The sequence below is a fragment of the Crocuta crocuta genome, unplaced genomic scaffold (genome assembly GCF_008692635.1).
Source record: "Crocuta crocuta isolate KB4526 unplaced genomic scaffold, BGI_CrCroc_1.0 scaffold129, whole genome shotgun sequence".
Taxonomy (NCBI): domain Eukaryota; kingdom Metazoa; phylum Chordata; class Mammalia; order Carnivora; family Hyaenidae; genus Crocuta; species Crocuta crocuta.
In genome coordinates this window covers 7,519,990-7,532,844 of record NW_027551571.1, presented here as the reverse complement: position 1 = coordinate 7,532,844, position 12,855 = coordinate 7,519,990, and positions in this window count along the sequence as shown.

Sequence of the window (12,855 nt, the reverse complement as noted above, 5' to 3'; positions counted from 1 at the left end):
CTCTTCACATTTTTATGTGATACATATTTAATGGCCTTTTGCAATAATCCATGGGGCACGTTTGCATTGAGATAGTAAGTTTCTTAGATGTGAACTGGTTAAGGGCGTCATAAACTTCATATCATGCAGCTCCATCTGCATGGGGTGAGTGGTTAGTGGGGACATGGGAAATCAGGATCTGGGTGTCCTGTGGAAAGCCAGGAATAGGAGGAAGGAAATGAACAAATTATTCATTCTCTACTATGTGCCTGGTAAGTGTTTGGCACTTAGAGACATAGCATCACTTGAATTTCACATCTTTATGAGGTCAGAATTACCTTCTCATTTTACAGATGAGGAAACTGAGTCCAGTGAAATTTAACTAACAAATGACAAGGGTTAGCTTTGAAGCCATATTGGTCTAACTTTTTTTTCCTAATGTTTATTTATCTTTATGAGGGAGAGACAGAGACAGAGCATGAGCAGAGGAGGGTCAGAGAGAGAGGGAGACACAGACTCCCAAGCGGCTCCAGGCTCTGAGCATCAGCACAGAGCCCCACGCGGGGCTCGAACCCACAAACCACGAGACCATGACCTGAGCCGAAGTCGGAGCTTAACCGATCGAGCCACCCAGGCGCCCCAAATTGATCTAACTTTAAAGCGTAGCCTTGCCCTGGGTCCCACGCTGCCTGCCCAAGGAACTCAGATGGGCTCTATCCCACCTTCTCCCTCCCTTAATGCTGGAACCGTCCGCGGCCTGGGGACATGAACTGCATAGCCTCAGGTCAAATAGTGAACTTATCCTGAAGGTTGGAGCAGACCCTGGCTCCTCTGATGGCCGTACAGCTCATTTTCCTCCTGGTGTCCCTAGTCAGAAAGGCCCCGGATGTGGGCATTGCCAGCCTGCTCCTCGCCAGCGATCTCCAGCTCAGGAAACAGAACCTGCATTTACCCACGTGCTATAGGCAACTGGAGTCCTCGGAGACACGTCCCTGCCTGTCACCCCTACAAGTGACACTTCAGCATATCCTCTCACCTCTACGTNCTGCTAACTGCCTACTCTGAGGCCCCACTAGCAGCCCTCACATGGCTATGGTGGCCCCCCTACCTGCTGGGCATCACTTCTAACGCTGTCCTCCACACAGCGGCTTCAAGAGCGTTTCCCTCCCTTCCTTCCTTCCTTCCCTCCCTCCCTCCTTCCCTCCCTCCTTCCTTCCTTCACTCATTCAACCAATATTGTTGAGTGCTTTTTGTGTGTCCGGCACTGTTTTAAGCAGAAATTCAGTAATGATTAAAGAATAAGCTGGGGGTGCGTGGGTGGCTCAGTTGGTTAAGCATCCGACTTGGGCTCAGGTCATGATTGAAAGGTTCATGAGATCAGGTGTTCTGTCTCCCTCTCTCTCTGTCCCTACCCCACTCGCACAGTTGCACACTCTTTCTCTCTCTTTCTCAAAAATAATCATTTGTAAAAAAAAAAAAATCTAGAACCCCAACTTCATGAGACTTACACTTTAACCAAGGGGAAGTAACTAGGCAAATAGATAAATACGTGAAGCATACAGTAAGTTGCATCTTGGTAAGTTCTAGGAAGGAAATAAAAAAGGGTGGGGAAGGGAATGACATGTTAGAGAGGGTGAACGGTGAGGCCTAAGAAGGTGGCATGGCTGTGGACACCTGAAGGAAGTGAGGACTGAGCCGTGCACATATCTGGGAGAAGGATGCTCCGGGCTAAAGCAACCCAAGTGCAAGGTCCTGAGATAGAACGGCATGCGGGGAGCGGACGGCTCTGGAACAGCAGGGAGGCCAGACTGCCAGAACCCAGGGAATGGGGGTAGAGTAATGGGAGACACATTTAGAGGGGGGGCTGTAGGCCACAGTTACCACCTGCTGAGCCCCTCACACAAACCAAACATTCTCCTGGGCATTTTGCGTTTATTGATTCTTAATGCTCGCAAATTGACAAGTCTCAAAATACCATTTTTAAAATGCAGATGTTGATATTTGGTTAAGTGCAATGTCATGCCCAAGGTCACACAGAGCGGAACTTGTCTAATTGCGTCACACATCAGCCACTTCTCCGTGGATCTGGGTTTCTGCTGTGCTATGAAGTCAGGACACGTCTTAGGCAAAATGTCCTCAGCCATAATGTCAACCGTGGGTTGAATTATGACCTCCATTCTGAATTGTAAAGAGCTGCTCAGAGCAAGCTGTGAGCTCAGACCACAGCCAAGGTTGGGTTCCATGCTTCGATTAAGCTGAAAGACCTGGGGCTCAATGTCCAGGGACCTTAATTACCCCGCAGTGCAAGATGAGATTAGACTTCACCATCTAGTCTCTGGGTTAGAGGGTCCTTTGTGGCCGTGCGATCCAACATCCACATTTAGAGTGGGTGAGACAGTCCCAAAGAGAAGGCATGACCTCCATAAGGTCACCTAGTGGGTCAAAGGCAGGGCCGGAACACCTAGCATGCCACCCTCTCCTTGGAGCACACACTTCCCTCTATGGAAGGAGGGTGTGATTACTTTGTCTTAACATCAAGGCATTAACCCAACAGGGAAGACAGTGAAAGTTTGGACAGGGGGATCCACCCGACTCCTTGAAGGAACCTTCCCTACCTGGCATGATGCTGGTGCCTCCTCACACCAGGTAATGACCTGTCCACTTCCTAACTCCTGGACCCATGCACTACAGGTAATACGGCAGAAGTGCGAGTGTTAACTTGATACGATCGAAGATAAGCCTATGATCTCCAGCGGAGGAGCTCATCCTGCCTTATCATGGTGGGGCCTGAAGCGATGGAGTTTTGAGACCACAGAGGGGAGGCTGTCTGATGATGGAAGCAGAGATCAGAGGGGTGGGGCCAGAGGTCAAGGAAGGCTGGACCCACCAGAAGCTGGAAGCCATAAGGACGGATTCTCCCCTGGACCGTCCAGCCAGAGCCTGGCCCTGGGCACACCTGGATTTCAGTTTGGGCTCAGCGGCACCGATTTTGCACTTCTGGGCTCCAGAACCATGAGAGAACACATTTCTGCTGCTCTGAGTCACCAGGTTTATAGTGATTTGTTACAGCAGCCCTCGGGTACCAATAACCCCCTAACCGCTAACTTCTTTGCATCTTCATGGCCTCCTACCCCCTCCCTGCGCCTTGGCCTGGTGGCCTAGGGCCCCCCCGTGAGCCTCCACTCACCCCTGCCTTCCAGCCCTCCTCAGCCTCAGAACCCATCCCCAACTCCAGCTTGCACTTCCTTCTCTCTCACTCGCTGCTGTGCCCTTCCCACCCTTCCTGTGCCCAGAAGCTCCACTCCCACAAGCCGCTCCCGAGGGCATCCCTCCCGTCTGCTGGAGACAACAATGGACTCCTCCGGCAGCACCACAAATCTTCATTAGGATGGTAACCATTATCAATGTTCTGGAACCGCAGCGGTCTGTTAGCACACCGTGGTGGCAGTGTGATGGATGACGGCCAGCTGCCGTCACCTCACACTGAGTGCTGTGAATGAAGGCGCACGGCCGCTGGCAGCAAGGACGGGGGGCCAGAGGGGGGAAGGTCTGCTGCCTCCTTTTGTGCAGTCAGTAGAGCTGCCCCTGGGTACTGAGAGGAGCAGAGTCCCCTCTGTCCACACAAACCAGGCCCGGGGGATGCAGGCAGGCTTGCTGGGAAGACTTAGGACCCCCAGTGAGCTCCGAAACTCAGAGAGCTGGAGAAGTATGTGCTGTGTCCTGCCCGCCACATACTCATTAAGAATCTGATGTTAAGATGGAACTGAGTCCCTTATAGTTTTCTTTGCTAAATCTGGCCACCCTCAACCTGGCCCACGTCCCCACCCAATAGCACTGGATGGCCACTCTGTGTGCCACGTCCCCAGTCCCCTTTGTCTGGGCCGCTGGGAACTGTGCTCAGACAGAAGCCAAGGAGCGCACGGTATCTGGAGACCTCGCCAGGATTCCGGGAGCCTCTGGAAGGCCCACTCGGGTCCAAAGCTTGGGCAGAGAGAGCAAGCGACCTGCTCCAGTCGAGGCCATGGGACGCAAGAGACAATGGCAGATGACGTTCCTGAAGTTCACTGCCTTCCACCAGCACGTGCTCGGCAAGGCGCCGCCAATGCAGAGCCAAGAGACATACAGCCTCTGGCCTGAGGGAGGCACGGAGGATGCTATGGAATTTTCCACCCTGATTACCCTGGACTTAACCTTCAGTCACTGCCCTGCCTTCCCCACACCTCCTCCCAACCCGAAATCAGCTGCTGACCCCTGACCATCCCTCCCCTGCAATGTGTCCCTCATCCAACGGCACTGATGCCTCCCTACTGCTCTTTGCTTTTCGTCCTCATGATCTCCACCGTGGACCACTGTCCTCTATAAACGTGCCCTGTCTCAGGTCACAGGCCCCTGCCCCACCTCTCAGGCTCTGAGACAGCGCTGGCCAGCTGGACACTGAAGACCAGACCCACTGGCATGGCATTTAGAACCCCCCGAGGGGCGTGCACCCACCTCGTCCCCCACCAGCCCGCACTGAGCACCCGATGCTGCAGGCACTTGGGATGGCAAGCTGTTTCTGGAAAGTGACCTGTTTGGATTCCTTCCTCCTGCTCCTCTTTGGAATCTGGGACTCAGAAAACTAAGAAGGGAAAAGCTTTAGCTAAACTTTCATTCACCTATTTAGTGTGCCGTGGCTTAGGAGGGTTCTCTGTGACCCACCGGGGGTGTTTCTCAACCCCTTCCCCAAGGTCTAAGATTCTATGGCTTCCATCCTGCCTGGGAAAGCTAGTGTTGGTCCAGGTGGAGCCTGGACCCCTGCCCTGCTCAGGGAGCCATCTCCCTTCAGCCAGAGTCACAGGTCATCCCAACACTGGCCCCAGACCACCCAGTTAGAAAGAGGGGGGGCTGAGTTTCCAAGGAAGGAAGTCCACCTTCAGCTTCCTCCTTCATCTTCTCCACCGCAGAGCCCTTGGTGGTTGTCCCCAGGGGACATTTGCGGACAAGGAAGGACCCGTGAGAGGAATCCACCCTGCTTCTGTGGCTATGGGTACACCCCCTCCCCATCTCTGCAATTACACCGCAGCCCTGCACGCCCCACTTCTGCCCAGTGCCCCCAACTCCTTCGTCTCCCTGCCTCTATTGAGGTAAGCTAACTGCTGTCGATCCCAAATCCCAAATCTCTGTGGCTTAACACAGCCGAACGTCCCCCATCTGCCTGGCCTGCTTCCCTCCTTCCTCTGAACTGCTCTTCTTTTTTTTTTCATTCTTTTTTTTTTTCAGTTGCTCTTAATCTAAAGAGGACTCATGGATACAATTCCCCCACGTAGATCTCCATGCCAGACTCTGTTTCCCAGGCCCCCGAAACGCATACACTCATGTCATGAATCTGCTCACACCGCACGAGCACAAACAGGCGGGTGACAAAGCCCAGAGAGTGTGTCCTGGAACCAGGAGCCGGGCAGCGCGGGGCTTGTCGTTGCTAACAGCGTCCACAACAGGCACACGCCTCCTGACGCAATACTTCCGCCCCACGTGGAGCACTGTGGGGGCGCAAGGCTCCTACAGGAAAGGGCAGAATGTGTTTGACCCTGAGACGTGGTCCCAAGACGCTGGACTTGGAATCCAGAAGTGCCGTCCGGGCTCCCGCCCTGCCACTTTCTATCAGTAAAATGTTATTTTTCTCCCTTCTCCTACAAACTCCACTTCCCAGATCTGTAATATGTGACCCCAAATATTGGAACCTATACAGCAGGGTTGAGGATCAACAAGAGAAACGATGCAAAATCAATGAGCCCCAGCCCTGGTATGGAAAAATCCTCCCGGCGATGCCCAGCGGGGCCACGTTCCCCTTCTGACATCCGCTTGACCCATGTAAATATGCTCACCTCTTCGACGATAACCCTGTGGGCAAGGGCTCTCAGACACCATGTCCTATCCTGGGCAGACCAAATAGAAATGAATGAGCAAGCTGGAGAATTCAATACTATCGCTGTTTGACTTTCTCTCTAACAAAACTTTGAAGATGTTTTCTTTTGGTATTAAACCACTTGATCTCAACTCAGGATTCCGTGGCCTCAACCACCCTGGAGTTCTGCGGTTTGCGTGAGTTGGACCAGGATCTGTTACCGGGTTCTGGCACGAACTCGAGGTGGGCCTTTGAAGGCAGGAAAGAGCCTTGGCCGGCTGGAGCTTCGGGCGCGCCCCAGAGCACCCCACTTGTGGGAAGAGGCTCGCTGGGCAGAACAGCTTGGCAGGAGTTCGAGACTGTTTCCTTCTTGCCTCATGACCTGAAACCAAACCAGCGTAAGCCAACAGTGTAATCAGAGCACTGAGAGGCTCTCAGAACTGCATCCTATCTATACAATGCCCGGGAAGAAATGCCAGGGCATCAGAGGGGTCAACGTAAACTCTACTAGACTCGCAGCCAAGGTCCCTGAGCCCAGTCCGGAGACCCAGGACTGGAGTTGGCGGAGGTGGCGTGATGTGGCTGTGTCCACAGTGGTGAAGATCTCAAGTTCTACAGTGAGGCTGCCAGCATTTACCTTCTGGGGGCCACTTGTTAGCTGTGCGGAAGGGAGCATGGGGGTTACGTAGCCTCTCTGGGACTGAGTATTCCCATCTCTAAAATGGAGGTCAAAATAGGACCTGCATCATCATGTTAATGTGAAGATTAGTTGAAAGCAATCCAGAAGGCTCTGAAAAAGTAGCTGGTATTGGGCAATTATGCAGTGAAGTTAGTAGTCAATATTATTATTGTTATTATCATTACTATGAGGAGAGGTGTCCTTGTTTGCTTATTGATGCTCTCCCTGAAGACTGACCTGCCCCGCATCTGTGCTAGACTCTAACTGGTGGAGACACTTTCGTGCCCTGGAGCTGCCCACAGTCTGCTCAGGGATCAAGGGAAGTAGAAAAAATCCTGTTTTGATCCAAGTAGCTCTAGATGAGGTAACAGGTAACAACGGCAGAGATGTGAGTCCCTACCCTAACCTGCAGGCATATTGCTGCCACACTCTTTTAGCCTCCAAAGACCCATGCTTGCTGCTGGAGGAAACACACAAGCCCCAGGGTCCCTGTGTGCAAGGAGAGGGAACAGGTGGGGTGTGAATGGGCCGCTTGGGGGGTGAGGGGGGCAGTGCTCAGTGATGACCGTGAATACGGACCCGGACACAGGGTGTCTGCTACCACCCACCCTCTGAAGGTAGACTAAGAAAAGTACACTCTCAGAACTAGAAGACACCTTCAAGGAGAAAGAGGAGACCTTGGATAGTTCCAGGGAGACGTCAGTTGTTTTTGAGACCAAGATTTCCCATATACAAGCTGTACAAGGAGAGAAAGGCACCTAACCTCTCTGAAATTCATCATCTCATACATAAAATGAGAATAATAATACTTTCATCATAACCTGCTGTGATAATTACATTAGGGAATGTTCGGTTATTTATGTTTCTTTTTTTGTTTAACCACGGTTGACGCCACACCATAAAAAGTGTTAAGCATGTATCAACAGAAGTGGTACAGCAAGAAAACGAAATAAACAATAAAGGGGAGAAACCATGAATGAGAAGAGGAAAGGCAGGGGAAAGATCAGTCTGTATAACTGCATTCCATGTGATCCTGGATCAGAGATGAGCGAGCTTTGCTCTAAGTTTCCTAGCAGCCACGGCAAAGAGAGGGACTTGGTCAGTTACAAGATTGATGGTGTCCATAAGATGAAAACAGGCCTGCTGTCCACAAGTGAAGAATTTGTTTTAACGCTCTTAGCTTCTACAAAAACTGTCCTCAGCTGCTATTACCTACTACCACGTGTGACGGGCTGTTAATATCGTCATTGTCACCACCATCATTACCATCATCATTGCCATCACCAACAGGGTGCTTTTCAAAGTAAATGTGAACTCATATTCATGGTCATGGTTAGAATATTTTTATTAAAATAATATACAGTAGGGACACCTGGGGGGCTCAGTTGGTTAAGCATCCAACTCTGGGTTTCGGCTCAGGTCATAATCTGGTTATGAGTCATAACTCATGAACTCTGGTTCATGAGTTCGAGCCCCGAGTCAGGCTCTGTGCTGACAGTGTGGGATTCTTTCTCTGTCCCTCTCTCTCTACTCCTTCCCTGTTCACACACTCATGCGCACAGTCTTTCCCTGTCTCTCTCTCTCTCAAAATAAATAAACTTAAAAAATACTATAAGATAAAGCATAACAAAACAGAAGTGCATTTGCTTCAGTTGTCTTGTAAACAGAGAAACATGGGATTGTTACTCTAGATTGAAATGTGTCCCACCCCGCCCCCACCCAGAGTTCAGATGCTGAAGCCTAACCCCGGTGTGGACTTTATTTGGTGATGTGACCTTTAGGAGATGATTAAGGTTCAATGACATCATAAGGGTGCCCTGATCTGCTAGAAGCTGTGTCCTATGAGACGAGACCAGAGAGAGACCAGAGACCTTGCTAGCTCTCTCCCCACCATGTAAGGACACGGAGGGAAGGCAGCTGTCCGCAAGCCAAGAGGGGAGCTCGCACCACAAACCAGGCCTGCTGGCCACCTTGACCCTGGACTTCCCAGCCTCTACAACTGTGAGATCATATATTTCTACTGTTCAAGCCCCACAGTGGAGGCATTTTACTGTGACAGCCTGCACAGCTGTGATATAAAGGACTTACGTGCTCCATGTTCAAGGAAGCTTAGAAGCCACAGAGCAGCTCAGCCCATCACCTGGCCGGCTGCCTAGCAGTTGTCCAAGGGAACGTCTGCCTTTGAGCCAACATCAGAACACCGAAGCTCCCTCCTCTCCTGGGCACTGAGTCTCTCGCGCCGTGTGAAAAATTCTTCCTTTGAGCTGAAATCTCTCACCCTGAAATTTCCATTGGCCAAAACATTACCACACACTGTGAAGCAAGTTTATTTTACATTCATTTATTTTGATGTTTTATTTCAATACTCTGAAGGTCCTTCTCTGCACAGACCTCTGACCTCACCTCTGGTGGAGAGAGTGGAGAAACAGGGGTGTACAGGGCACAAATGTGGGGTCTCAGGAAAGAGCCATGCAACCAATCTGGGGGGGGGGGGGGGTGGGCTTAGGAAGCAAAGCAGAATTGTGTGTCAGAAGGACGCATGGCGCCTGGATGCCAGGTGGGCAGACATTAAGAGCTGTGGTCAGGGCTCAGCACCTCCAGACAGGCCACCTCATCGCCGATGATGCAAACTGGATATTCTTCTCCATTAATTAGAAGAGGAAAACTATTTTTTAATACTTATTTATTTATTTGGACAGAGAACATGAGTGAGGTTGGGGCAGAGAAAGAAAGTGAAAGAGAGAGAGAGACAGAGAGACAGAGGGAGATTCCCAAGCAATTTCCATGCCGCCCAGGCAGAGGCTGACACAGGGCTTAAACTCATGAACCGTGAGATCAAGACCTGAGCTGAAATCAAGAGTCAAACCCTTAACGACTGAGCCACCCAGGCGCCCCAGAAGGGGAAAACTCTTCAAAAGCAAACTAACCACCCACAATGTGTGTTTTTTTGTTTCTGAGCCTACTTAACTAAATTAACATGAGTCAGATTACTATAGATGGACCCTAAGGCCCTGACAATGTAGAGAAGGAAGTCAGAACCCACTGCCCAACTTGGACCAGGAATCCCCACGAACCAGTCAGCTGTGACCAGGGGCAAGGGGGCGACATACGAATATGGCTGTGGGAACCAGTGAGCTGGAAGACGAATAGCAGGAGGCCACGGGACGATTAGCTGGGAAGTAGAAACTTTGGGTGGTAGTGGGGGTGAGGATATGATAGTAGGTGGTCCAGCATTTAACAGACTGAACAAGAGAAGAGAGGGGGCAAACTGGAGAGATTAAAAAAACAAGAGCTTTGAACTTGGACCTGAGTTTCCAACCTGCCACCTTTTGCTGTTTGCTCTTGGGTGAGTTATTAATGTCTCTGATGCTCAATTTTCTCGAAGATTGAAAGGGAGAAAATAGTACCTAACTTGAGCCTTTCTGACCCTCAATCATTTTTAGCCATAAGTAGGAAAAACAGGGTATCTCACTGGAAAAATGCTAATGAGAATTCAAAGGGAAAATATGTAAAGTACCTGGCACTGGGCCTGTGTAAATAATAGCTATTAATCTTGCTTCTCCAGGTGACACGTAACTAAGAGCCAGAGGCTGGAAGTTACAAGGAGAAATCTTGCCATTTAAGGAGCAGGCAAACTGCATGGCTCAAAACTGGAAAAGGCTGTCGTCCACGCAGTAAGCTCTCACTTGGAAGGAGGCAGAGTGGGGTAGGGAAAAGAACATGGGTAATTCAGGGGCACCTGGGTGGCTCAGTCGGTTAAGCATCCAACTCGGTTTTGGCTCAGGTCGTGATCTCGCAGTTCCTGATGTGCTGACGGTACAGAGCCTGCTTGGGATTCTCTGTCTCTCCCTCTCTCTGCCCCTCCCCTATTTATTCCCCCCTTCTAAATAAATAAATAAACTTAAAAAAATAAATTTAAGGGGGCACCTGGCTGGGTGGCTCAGTCAGTTGAGCACCCAACTTCTGCCCACCTCATGATCTTGCAGTTCATGAGTTCAAGCCCCGCATCGGGCTCTGTGCTGACAGCTCGGAGCCTGGAGCCTGCTTCAGATTCTGTGTCTCCCTCTCTCTCTGCCCCTCCCCAGCTTGCAATCTGTTTTTCTCTCTCTCAAAACTAAATAAAAACATTTTTTAAATTTTTAATAAATAAATTGAAAAGGTTTTAATTTAAAAAAGAACATTGGTAATTTGTTCAGAGGAATTGATTAATTAATCATCGGAATTAACTGCTCCCATTTACTAACTGTATCATCTGAAACAAGTCACTTGGCCTCTCTAATGCTGTCTCCTGCTCTATAGAATTGAGGCAATGGTCCCTCATCTGTGTCTCACGGTTGCTTGACAGCTGACACAGTGATTGGGGGAGTCCTGTGTTAACTGCAAAGGGATTGGGTGTTCAAGGAAAAGCTAAATAAAAAATGGGCTCTGACAGCGGAGAGGTCTGCCCTGCTGGAAGGGAGATGTGAACCCCCCACAGGCTTCCACTGAGGGAAACCATGGACTGTTCAGTGAGCTTGCATAGTTGAGGCCAGTCCATCACCTCATTTCTTCCGCAGGCAAGATTCCTGATTCGCAGCCACTTCGATTTCTACACCAGTTTCAATTGTTTTCTTTGTGGGCCAACCCTTATTAAGCCCCATATATACTAACCCAAAGTCACTTTTTAAAGATTAGCCCACCCAGGGGTGCCTGGGTGGCTCAGTCCATTAAGCGTCTAACTCTTGGTTTTGGCTCAGGTCATAATCTCACAGTTCATGAGGTCAAGCCCCACATTAGGCTTCGTGCTGACAGTCCGGAACCTGCTTGGGATTCTCTCTCTCCCTTGCTCTCTCTGCCCCTCCCTTGCTCCAAAACGACTGATATTGACCAAACCTGATATGCTTCTGAACAATTTCATGATGTAACTTAAATCCAACATGCCAGAAAAAGAAAGGTGGGCTGCAGTCCCACCCCAGAAAAAGAAACTGGGGTACAGTCAGTTTCTCTAGATTTGAAAGCTCAGCTCTATCATTTTTTCATTATGGGATCTCAGGTGAATTTATACTCTGAGCCTCAATTTCTACATCTGTTAAATAGTTATAAACTTTATCAACTTTGAAAGTCTGCAAGATTACAGTTGTGCAGACTATAGACAACTCAGATCACACACTTACTATACTGTTTAGCACACAGTAGTGTACACTTAATCGTTATTGAGTTCTACCATGTATATGAAAAGTGCACACATTTTTAAGTAGACAGCCCAGTGAATATACCAAAATGAATGTATCTGTGTAACCAGCACCTAAATAAAAAAATAAAATATTACCAGCACCCAGAAGCCTTTCTCATGCCTCCTTAGGATGTTGCCCACCCGCTCACCCCCCAGAATAGCCAACATCTTGACTTGACTTCATCATAGTTTAGCTCTGCCTGTTTTTGAACTCTATGTAAGTGGAACTGTCCGCTATGGAATCTTGTGAACCTAGCTTGTTTTAATAGGCATTTAATTTGTGTGATGCTATTATATGGAGGTGTAGTTTATCCTCAATGCATTTTATTATTATTTTTCAATTTAGCTTGTGGGTTGTCACCATAAAACAAAATGGCCATCAGGGAAAACTTCCTAACGGCTCAACTAGGATTGCACCAAATGACGGCTGCAGTTCAAAACCACCACTAGTTTGATATTTTGAATCACAGGATGATTCACTGAGTTTCCCCAGAGCATAATACATAATATGTGCACATCTTTTATAATAAATGAAACAAACCAAGCTGTCGCAGCCAGCAGCTTAAATAAAAGCAGGCATCTATCAAAACCTCTGTGGACTCCAAGAAGAAAGATCCAATTAGAATCAGGAGAATACCGTTGCCAGTGCAAATAGGTGAGTAAAGAAGAGAAATTTCTCTAAAGTCACCAATGAAGTTGTAAGCAATGGGCAGGCATGAAACACAGTCAAAAGAACATTGCAACTGGTATGGAGCCCTTAGGACGCTGCCTATTCACGGCATGAACTTGAACAAGTTACTTCACTTCTCTGAGCCTCAATTTCTTCATTTGCGAGATTAAGATAATAGTACCCACCTCTTAGGCTTGATCTGGAGATAAAATTCAATTAAATAATTGTGTGAGATCTAAAGTAGGTGCTTATATCATTAATTAGTGAGGAAAATGCTGCCACATATCCACTGTTCCAAACTTGATTTTTATGTTTCTAAGTAAATGGTACTATGAGCTTGTTGAGGGCAGAGGTTGAAAGTTACTTATCTCCACAGGGCACGTGGGTGGCTCAGTTGGTTAAGCATCTGACTTTGGCTCAGTTCATGATCT